This window comes from Primulina eburnea, chromosome 14 (assembly GCF_022965805.1).
Source record: "Primulina eburnea isolate SZY01 chromosome 14, ASM2296580v1, whole genome shotgun sequence".
NCBI classification, from domain to species: domain Eukaryota; kingdom Viridiplantae; phylum Streptophyta; class Magnoliopsida; order Lamiales; family Gesneriaceae; genus Primulina; species Primulina eburnea.
In genome coordinates, this window is record NC_133114.1 from 28,587,605 (window position 1) to 28,596,020 (window position 8,416).

The following is an 8,416-nucleotide window of genomic DNA, read 5'->3' on the forward strand; positions in this document are numbered from 1 at the left end:
ATACCTTATTTTAAAATAAAATAAGAAAGGTAATAATTAACCTTAAGAGTGTACGATTGTCTGGACTTATAAGTTACTGTGAAACTAGAAAATAGAATTGGAAAAGAGTAATAAATAAGGATACAAACTTGTGTGAGACGGTCTCACGGGTCGTATTTGTGAGACGAATCTCTTATATGTGTCATCCATGAAAAAATATTACTTTTTATGCTAAGAGTATTACTTTTTATTGTGAATATTAACATGGTTGACATGTCTCGTAAATAAATATTCGTGAGGCCGTCAAATAAGAAACTTACTAATAAATACGTTATTCCTTGTGAATTGTCTGGGATCCCTTAAATTTATTATGTCTTCTTCTACCACTTCGATACATATCCTCAATAAATGGATTGATTGAGGACAAATCACGGAAATCAAGCGATATTCTTCAATCTGATAAATAAAATAGATGACGAATTTTGCATATCATACATCCAAGTATTATAATAGTTTTTCAAACATAGTAAGACATTATATCGGATAAAATAAAATAAATGTATAGTTATATATGCATGTGATCAAGCAGATTATGTCAAGAATTTCATCATACGTGACACATTACATGGACACAGCTGAACTAATGATATTTTGAAATGAAAAAATAAAATTTAAAATATTTGAGTTTCTGCTTGATTTTTTTTTTTAAGAATATATGACTTTTTTTTTTAACTATTGTAAGAATAAATTCTTATATTGTAAACTGTATTGTTAGAATTGCAATATTTGTCAGTTATCATTCATTTTAGAGCCTTTTTGAACCAGTGGTGATGACTTTGAGACAGGTCACATCTTTATGCGAAGAAAACATCTTCAACCCTAGCTGTGCCCTGGCACCATCACCATCTCCCCCAAATATTTAATGTCTAGATCTCTACTAAATCTACTAATTTAAACCCTTCCAAACAAATTTATCAGCTTAATTGCTCAATAATTGCAAAATGTTCACTTTTAATTAAATCAATAATCATTTAGGACCTTAACCTAAAACTTTAGGGCAGGCATCCTTAACAGTTTCTGATTCCGAGGATTCGGGTGACTCCGGACCTGTTGGTTCGAACCGGTTCTGATTCAAAGGTAGAACCAATCTGAACCGTGGACCGCTTCTATAATTTTTAGACCGGTTCAGGTCCGGGTCGATCGGTTCTGGGTTTAGGTCGACTTTTATTATTTTAATATTAAATTACTTTAATTGATGGACATTTTTCTATTTAGTATTTTGAGTAAAAACAATATTGATTAATCATAAAAATAAAATAACTTTGATTTTTTACAATTGAACATCTAACATTAATCATGATTTATTAAAATATATTTTGAATACTCCGGGTTTTCATCGGAGCATGAGCTTTGAAATTTGTCATTCACTCAAGCGGTCATATTATTTTTTTGGCTTGCTTGTAGACATGTTAGCATGCTAAATTTTTCTCGTTTTAGATTTGTTCTCTTTCACCAATGAATCTTAATAATGAAAATGTTGATTTAGAAGCAATATTTGGACTTTGAATTGCTAGAATATCTCTTGCAATTGTCATTAGCATTATATACAGTTGATAATTTACTTTCCACCGATCAAGAACAATAGTATGATATACACATCTAACATGAATCAAATTACCATCTAAAATCGATTTTAATGAATATTTAAGACATTTAATCGCTGGAGTATTGACACTCGCATTATCTAATCTGATCTATATTATTTTATTTTGAATGTAATAAATCTTAACAATATTTAAAATATATTTAGCTACAATATATGCATTATGTGACGATTCTAAATGATATACAACTAAATATTTTTTGTATAGTCCAAGTTTTATCAATCCAATGACATTCAAAGACAATATAAAATTCATAGTTTAAATTAATTTTACTATCAATTGTCAAACTAACTCTACAAAAATTATTTGAAAGAATCGATTTTAACGTTTCCTTATATTCTTTATAAATATCAAAGCAATATTTATTAAGTGTGTGTCTAGAAATATTGCGAAAACCATGTTGAATAGTACTAGTAAATTCAACAAAATATTCTCGTTCAACCATCATAAAAGGTTGACAATATTTCGTAACAAATATTATGATGACTTTTCGAGAAATTTCTTTTATAATTGTAAAATCTTTAGAGATAGAAGAATTAATTTGTTGTTGAGTTGGTTCCCTATCAAATGGTTGTAGCGTATCAGTGTCAAGTATATATATATTGACTAAATGTTTTTTCAAAGCACTGGTACCGCCGCCTGTTTTGTAAGAATATTTGGTTTTGCAAATTTTACATACAACAAAAAAGTTGTTTGTACCTTGTTGTTCAATATCGAAAGGTTCTCAAACTTTGCTTCGATTTTCTCGAGCTGTCGCTGTGCTCGTTGCCATCATGTTGCTTGCTCGGATGGACGATGACATCCCTACATTTTGTTGTGGATTTTCATGGTGGCCAAGTTCGACTTCATCAAAGTTGAGGATGTAACCAAAATGTTCATCAAAGTCGTCGATGTATTCACCTCTACTACCACGGTTTGAAGATGACGTTATTGAAATTCGAATTATTTATATGAATGGAGAAATATTAAGTAATTAATAATAAAGAGAATATTGAGTATAGATAAAAGTATAACAAAATTTATTAAATATATGACGAGAAAAAGAGAATATTGATTATTGATAATTATATAGTTGAGACAAAATTGATGTGTAAAATGTTACAAAAATAATCTTATATTTATAGTTGATTTGTGGGGTAAAAAAAATATGTTTGCAATTTGGCCTTCAAATTGGGAGCCAAATTGCAACGTCCATTGAATACACAAGGTCTTTATTTATTTTTAAAAAAATCAATTTTATTTTTAAAATTTTTCGGTTCGGTCTGGTTCTGGACCGGATCTGGTAACGGGCGGGATTTGGTCTAGAACAAGAGCGGTTATTTCCTGAACCGGTTCAATCAATTGGGAAATATATTAGAGACAGTTCTGGATCCGGTTCATCCATACCGGACTCGTTATGCCTAATCTAGGGTGAAGAGTTTTATTTCAATGGGTTTAAAAGTTTGGATTTGAAATAATCCAATGATTCAGAATTTGAAAACTGTGTGTATATTATGAATACTTACTTACAAACAAGAAGATAAATTTCTAACTTTTGCAGAATTATGCAAATTTTGAAAGATTATTTAAAATTAAAACAGATTTTTAATGAGATTGATTAGTAAATAAAGGTCATAAAAATCCGCACCCACCCCAATAATTAGTTAATAATTTGAAATAACTACATATGTACTTCAAAATTTATTTATATATGTGAAAAAAATACTCCATATTATAAACAAATTCTCTGAAACTTGGAGTCGAAGACTCAAAATCACACTAGAAAACAAAACACTATGTTTTGCTTTGCAAAATCTACAAACCAAAGAGAAAGTGACTCACCCCTTGAGATCACATTTGGAGTTTTGTTTCTTTCACAGTGAACTAAATAAATTGAGTTTAGAAGATTTTATTTAAAAAGGCAAAAACTTGTGTGAGACGGTCTCACGGGTCGTACTTGTGAGACGGATATCTTATTTGGGTCATCCATGAAAAAGTATTGTTTTTTATGCTAAGGGTGCTACTTTTATTGTGAATATGGTATGGTTGACATGTCTCATATATTAGTATCCGTGAGACGGTCTCACATGAGACTCACTCATTTAAAAAAAATACAAATTTGAGTTTAAAAGATATGACTCGGGTGGTCCAAAATGCCCCCACACAAATAAATGTGTAATTAATACATAGCTAGCAAGATGGGAAATTATATTCTTATTTATGTTTATTTATTATTAAAAGGTTAAATAAAAATCGTAAATTGAGCTAAAATCCTCTCAAATCTAAGTTAGCGGTTGGATTTGAGATGATAAATATCAAATTCATTAATTTCAAATTTTTTGACCAGCTTGGGCGAATATAATTCAACATTTGGATTTATAAATTTAAAATTCATAGATTTCAAATATGTTTTTGTTGTTTTAGAGAATTAATACCTTCCTCAAATCAAATTATTCACTTCAAATCAAATTTATCAACCCAAACACAACATATGTGCATATTACATGCCAGATATCACGCTTCTAAGTGTCAAGTCTAAACAAATATATATGCATATAATAGACTGCTAGAAATTATGTAAATAATAAGATGCAATATTAACGACAATCTTATGTATATCCACGTTATGAAAATGATTTCCTCAACGAAATTACGGCAAAAATCCATCATAAACCACTTATAAATCATTTCAAAACCTTTCTCGCAGCATGATATATCGAATATGACCATTAACATCACACTCAAAAATTCAAAACCTGTATTTTTCTAAATCATTAATGGTTAAAAACTAAAATCCCCTATGTCTCATAATATTTTACATGCACGTTCGATTTCTAGGTGCATCGATAATTCTATATTAACTAAGAAATGATCATTACGAACCTTAATATATATATAAACAATTTCGTCCTTAAATTCCACTAGTTATCTGAGAAATTGTAGATCGATCCAAACTTTCAAACCTACATTTGGTGGTCATGAACTATTGAGTGCGATGCAGTAATGCAACGGTATTGAAAAAGAAGTCGACAATTTTACATGGTGATTAGCATTTAATCTTAGTTGAATTAATTAAGCGTGGCTCAGAGATGCGATTTTATATCATGAGAATCTTGGGCACGATAATAATGATTCCAAATGTAGGTTGAAAATGAGACAATGGATGCCCACGATGGGGGTCTCATCATCCCATTCCCATTAATGAATGCCTCACCCTTATCTTTAACCAATCCAACACGCATTTTTGTGCGTGCTACGTACAATTATCACCAACCAATTTCAAGTTACTAATACATACATGCGAGATTTAACAATGCTGCCCACTACCATTGCTCGCTCTTCCAAAAATTTAATAACAATAAAAATGGAATGTATTATAAATAAAGTTCCACAAGACTACAATAAGTCATCGAAATCAATATTCGCGTATACATGCATCACTCTCCGATCCGATAAAATCTCCCTATTGGGTGCAATGATTTCGTCGACCTAATAGAATAATCGAATCGTGAAATTCTTATTGTCGTACTATTTTAAAATATTAGAGTTATATTGTTACTATTAGCTATAATTTTTGGTAAAGAGACAAGCGCTCAGTTTTATAATCGGTATCAAAGTTAACGTCACAAGTTCGATTCTCGTTGGAAGAATATTGCATTTTTTTGGATGTTATTACTTGTTATAACTTTTAGTATAACGACAAATGTTCGATCCTAGACTCTCAAATTATATCTCGAAACAAAGTAACCCAAACTTCGTAAACTCATCCACAAGACTTGAGTCATTTAAACGAATAACAAGTTGTACTAATTAAAAATTGTGGGTTTGTTATGGAATTAACAATTTAAATTGTAACAACTACGTGTCGTATACCGACTCAATATGATTATCAGTTCATACTCATGCACAACTATTGTTTATGGGTCATAGTTGGTCTAGCATGAGCCGTAGCTCATGTCCATACACATGTCACTCTTATAATTTCCTACCCATGGAAAGTATTTTCTTTCAACTCTCCCAACATTCGAACTTAAGACCTCCAGAATTAAGTACCTAGATTCTTATAGTGTTGATACCGAATGACCTGCAGAATATGGGCTCAGGCTTATGTTGAGTTAGTTACATAAATAAAATTCGGTAACTAATTGGAGACCGAAAATAAAACATCGGCCGCTAGTAAATTTAGTCTTTAAACATTTCCTTTGGTGAAAAAATAAAATAAAATAATTTTTCGAATGACTATTTATATCAAATGAATGTGAAGATAAAAATGCAGGTCTGGTGCTCCAAAAAGATAAGGTGAATCGTATTCTTTCGGGTAGAATCTCCTTTACGATATGCTTTTGGCCAGGTTTGATTTGTAGGATCTCTCCCTTGTCAATGAACGATCCATTCTTGATTTTGTGATTTAATTTTTTGGGAACTTGACGATCATGTTCTATGATTGTGGTTTAATTATACAATGTTCCGGCTTCAAGTCTTAAGGTTAAGCTCCTCTATATTATATTATTAAATAACATAGCATATTATAATATAATGCAAAATTATAACATGTGAGCGAGGAAAGTAAGTGTCAAATTCATTAAATATAAGAGACGTGAAAGCAAAAAAAAAAACCCCGTTAATTTTAGATGTTGCACATGAAAATATAACTGGTTGAGATAACATAACATTTATTAATACCAATTTCTGGGCCGGAATGTGAGATGATTGGCGGTCCTAAATAAGTCTAGGTGTTGAATTTGCACCACAAAATTTAGAAATGTATCTGTCTGAAAATTCAACCCAATTATTATTGTCCCAACCTATTAGAAAACAACTATTGGCATTACATTCCTTCCCCGTCACATTCATTCCTTGTTAGGATTTAGTCATACATTCATGATGATATGAAAAGAGGGAAAAATCTGTGTATTTTTCTTGGACTAAAAGGTTATCTGATTCCTATCAGAGTTATTTCATTGTCGGATGATTAGGCATAAAGATTTTCAGACAGGTTAAGTTGATTGCATATGAATGGATCGCATATTGATTTTATATGAATTTTATATACTATTTTTCTTCTTTTTTAAAAAAAAAAAAAGGAAAATGCAATGAATTGGAATTGTACAGATATATATATGTAATATATATATTGATTGTATATCAACTACCAACTCCTTTTCATTCATTTGTAGGAAGGATTGCGATGGGTTAAATGGTCCATCCCCACTGAAATTAGGCCCATGAAGAAAGTGTAGTCAAATCTGGTTCCAATAGCCCATCCGAAGTCTAAATTCTATGGGAAATTTTTGTAAATTAGTTCTTCTCAAGATCAGTTGTCAATTTAAAGAATTAGGTACGGCACGAATATCTGTTTCAGTATTCACGCAACATTTTTTTTTAATAAAAAAATTAGATATATGGGCTTGAGACATTGCATGATTATAGATTTGTGAATGGAAATTTAGTTATTTGTGTAGTCAAAATGAATTTGGTATATCAGACATGAATCAATCGGCTCGGAAACACGTCAAAATTATTCCCTAAAGGACCATATTCACGTGACGATCGATCATGGAAATTGAATTCGCATTAATCTCCAAGAGAATAACTACAGCAACATACTTTTTATTGAATTTTCAACATTGTCGTCGTGATACATAGATATTATCTCTCGTACTCATCATGACTTAAAATTGAAAAATGCTCTAATTCTTTTGCAAAATATTCGTTTTTTTTTTTTTAAAGTGTTGAGGTGCACTACTGACGTTAACATCATGTCAACGTCCTCATTGATGCCATATTAGCTTCACATTAACAAAAATATTTAAAAAAAGAGAGAGAGATATATAATAGACTTACATTGAAATTGGACAGCATATCAAACTAAAATCATGATGAGATAAATATTTATAATAAAACCCTTATTTTCTTTGGATAGCTGATTTGTTTGTTTTAATAAATATGTGAAGGGACAATCTTCTTAAACGGTAAGTGTCGTTATCTAGGGAGAACAGATGCAATAAATTTAACGTGTAAAAGCAGGTCGAAGTCCTCGATGTATAAAGTTGAGGTTCGTATGGTAATGGTGGCGTAACGTGGATGAATTTGCAACTGGGAATTACATATTGATATATGGCCGTCCTTGGATTGGGACACAACAGATCAGAGGAGAGCTACGCTAATTAGGAACCGTCTTCTTAATTTCCTAGCTGGTAGAATAGCTGCTCCATCGGGCCACCCGATTCAGGATCCATCATGTCTGGGATCCATCCAAATCCCATCCTAGCTGATACATGACGATGCACTATTTTTTTTAAATTAATTTGATTTACTGTAAGATATCATAATTATAATCTTGTTGAATAATTCATGCATTGATACCTATGAGTGTGTTTTGATTTTATAAATTAAAACACCACTTGTTTTATTAACTTTTTAATATAAAGTTATGCGACACGTACAATAAGTTAATATTAAACATAATGCATCTGTTTGTATTGTATATATGTATTTGCACCGACTATCTAAAGCATAATGATTAGTGGGTTTAAGCCCTAATGTGATGCTAACTTTGTGTAACAGCAAAATTAGGCGCTTTTGCGCATAAATGTTGGGAAATTGACATTTTCTAAAAGGATTAATTAAAATAATTTTCATGTCGCGTGAATATTCGAGCATGAAGCATTTTCAATATACATATCAATGCACGTTAGGAAATGATTTTTTTACTTTGACAAGATACCTTTCTCAATCCATATTTTATGAATTAAGTTATAATTTGTCTTTTGCAGTTTTGGTGTGATCATGTC

General features: G+C 30.9%; 1 long non-coding RNA gene across 1 annotated transcript; it reads right to left on the reverse strand.

Moving 5' to 3' along the window:
- Positions 1–299: 299 nt before the first annotated feature.
- Positions 300–2,563, reverse strand: LOC140812057 (uncharacterized). The gene is made up of 2 exons (XR_012113596.1): positions 2,343–2,563; positions 300–435 (listed from the first exon to the last, which is right to left on the reverse strand). It is a non-coding gene; the product is annotated as an uncharacterized lncRNA (long non-coding RNA).
- Between the last annotated feature and the right edge of the window lie 5,853 nt (positions 2,564–8,416).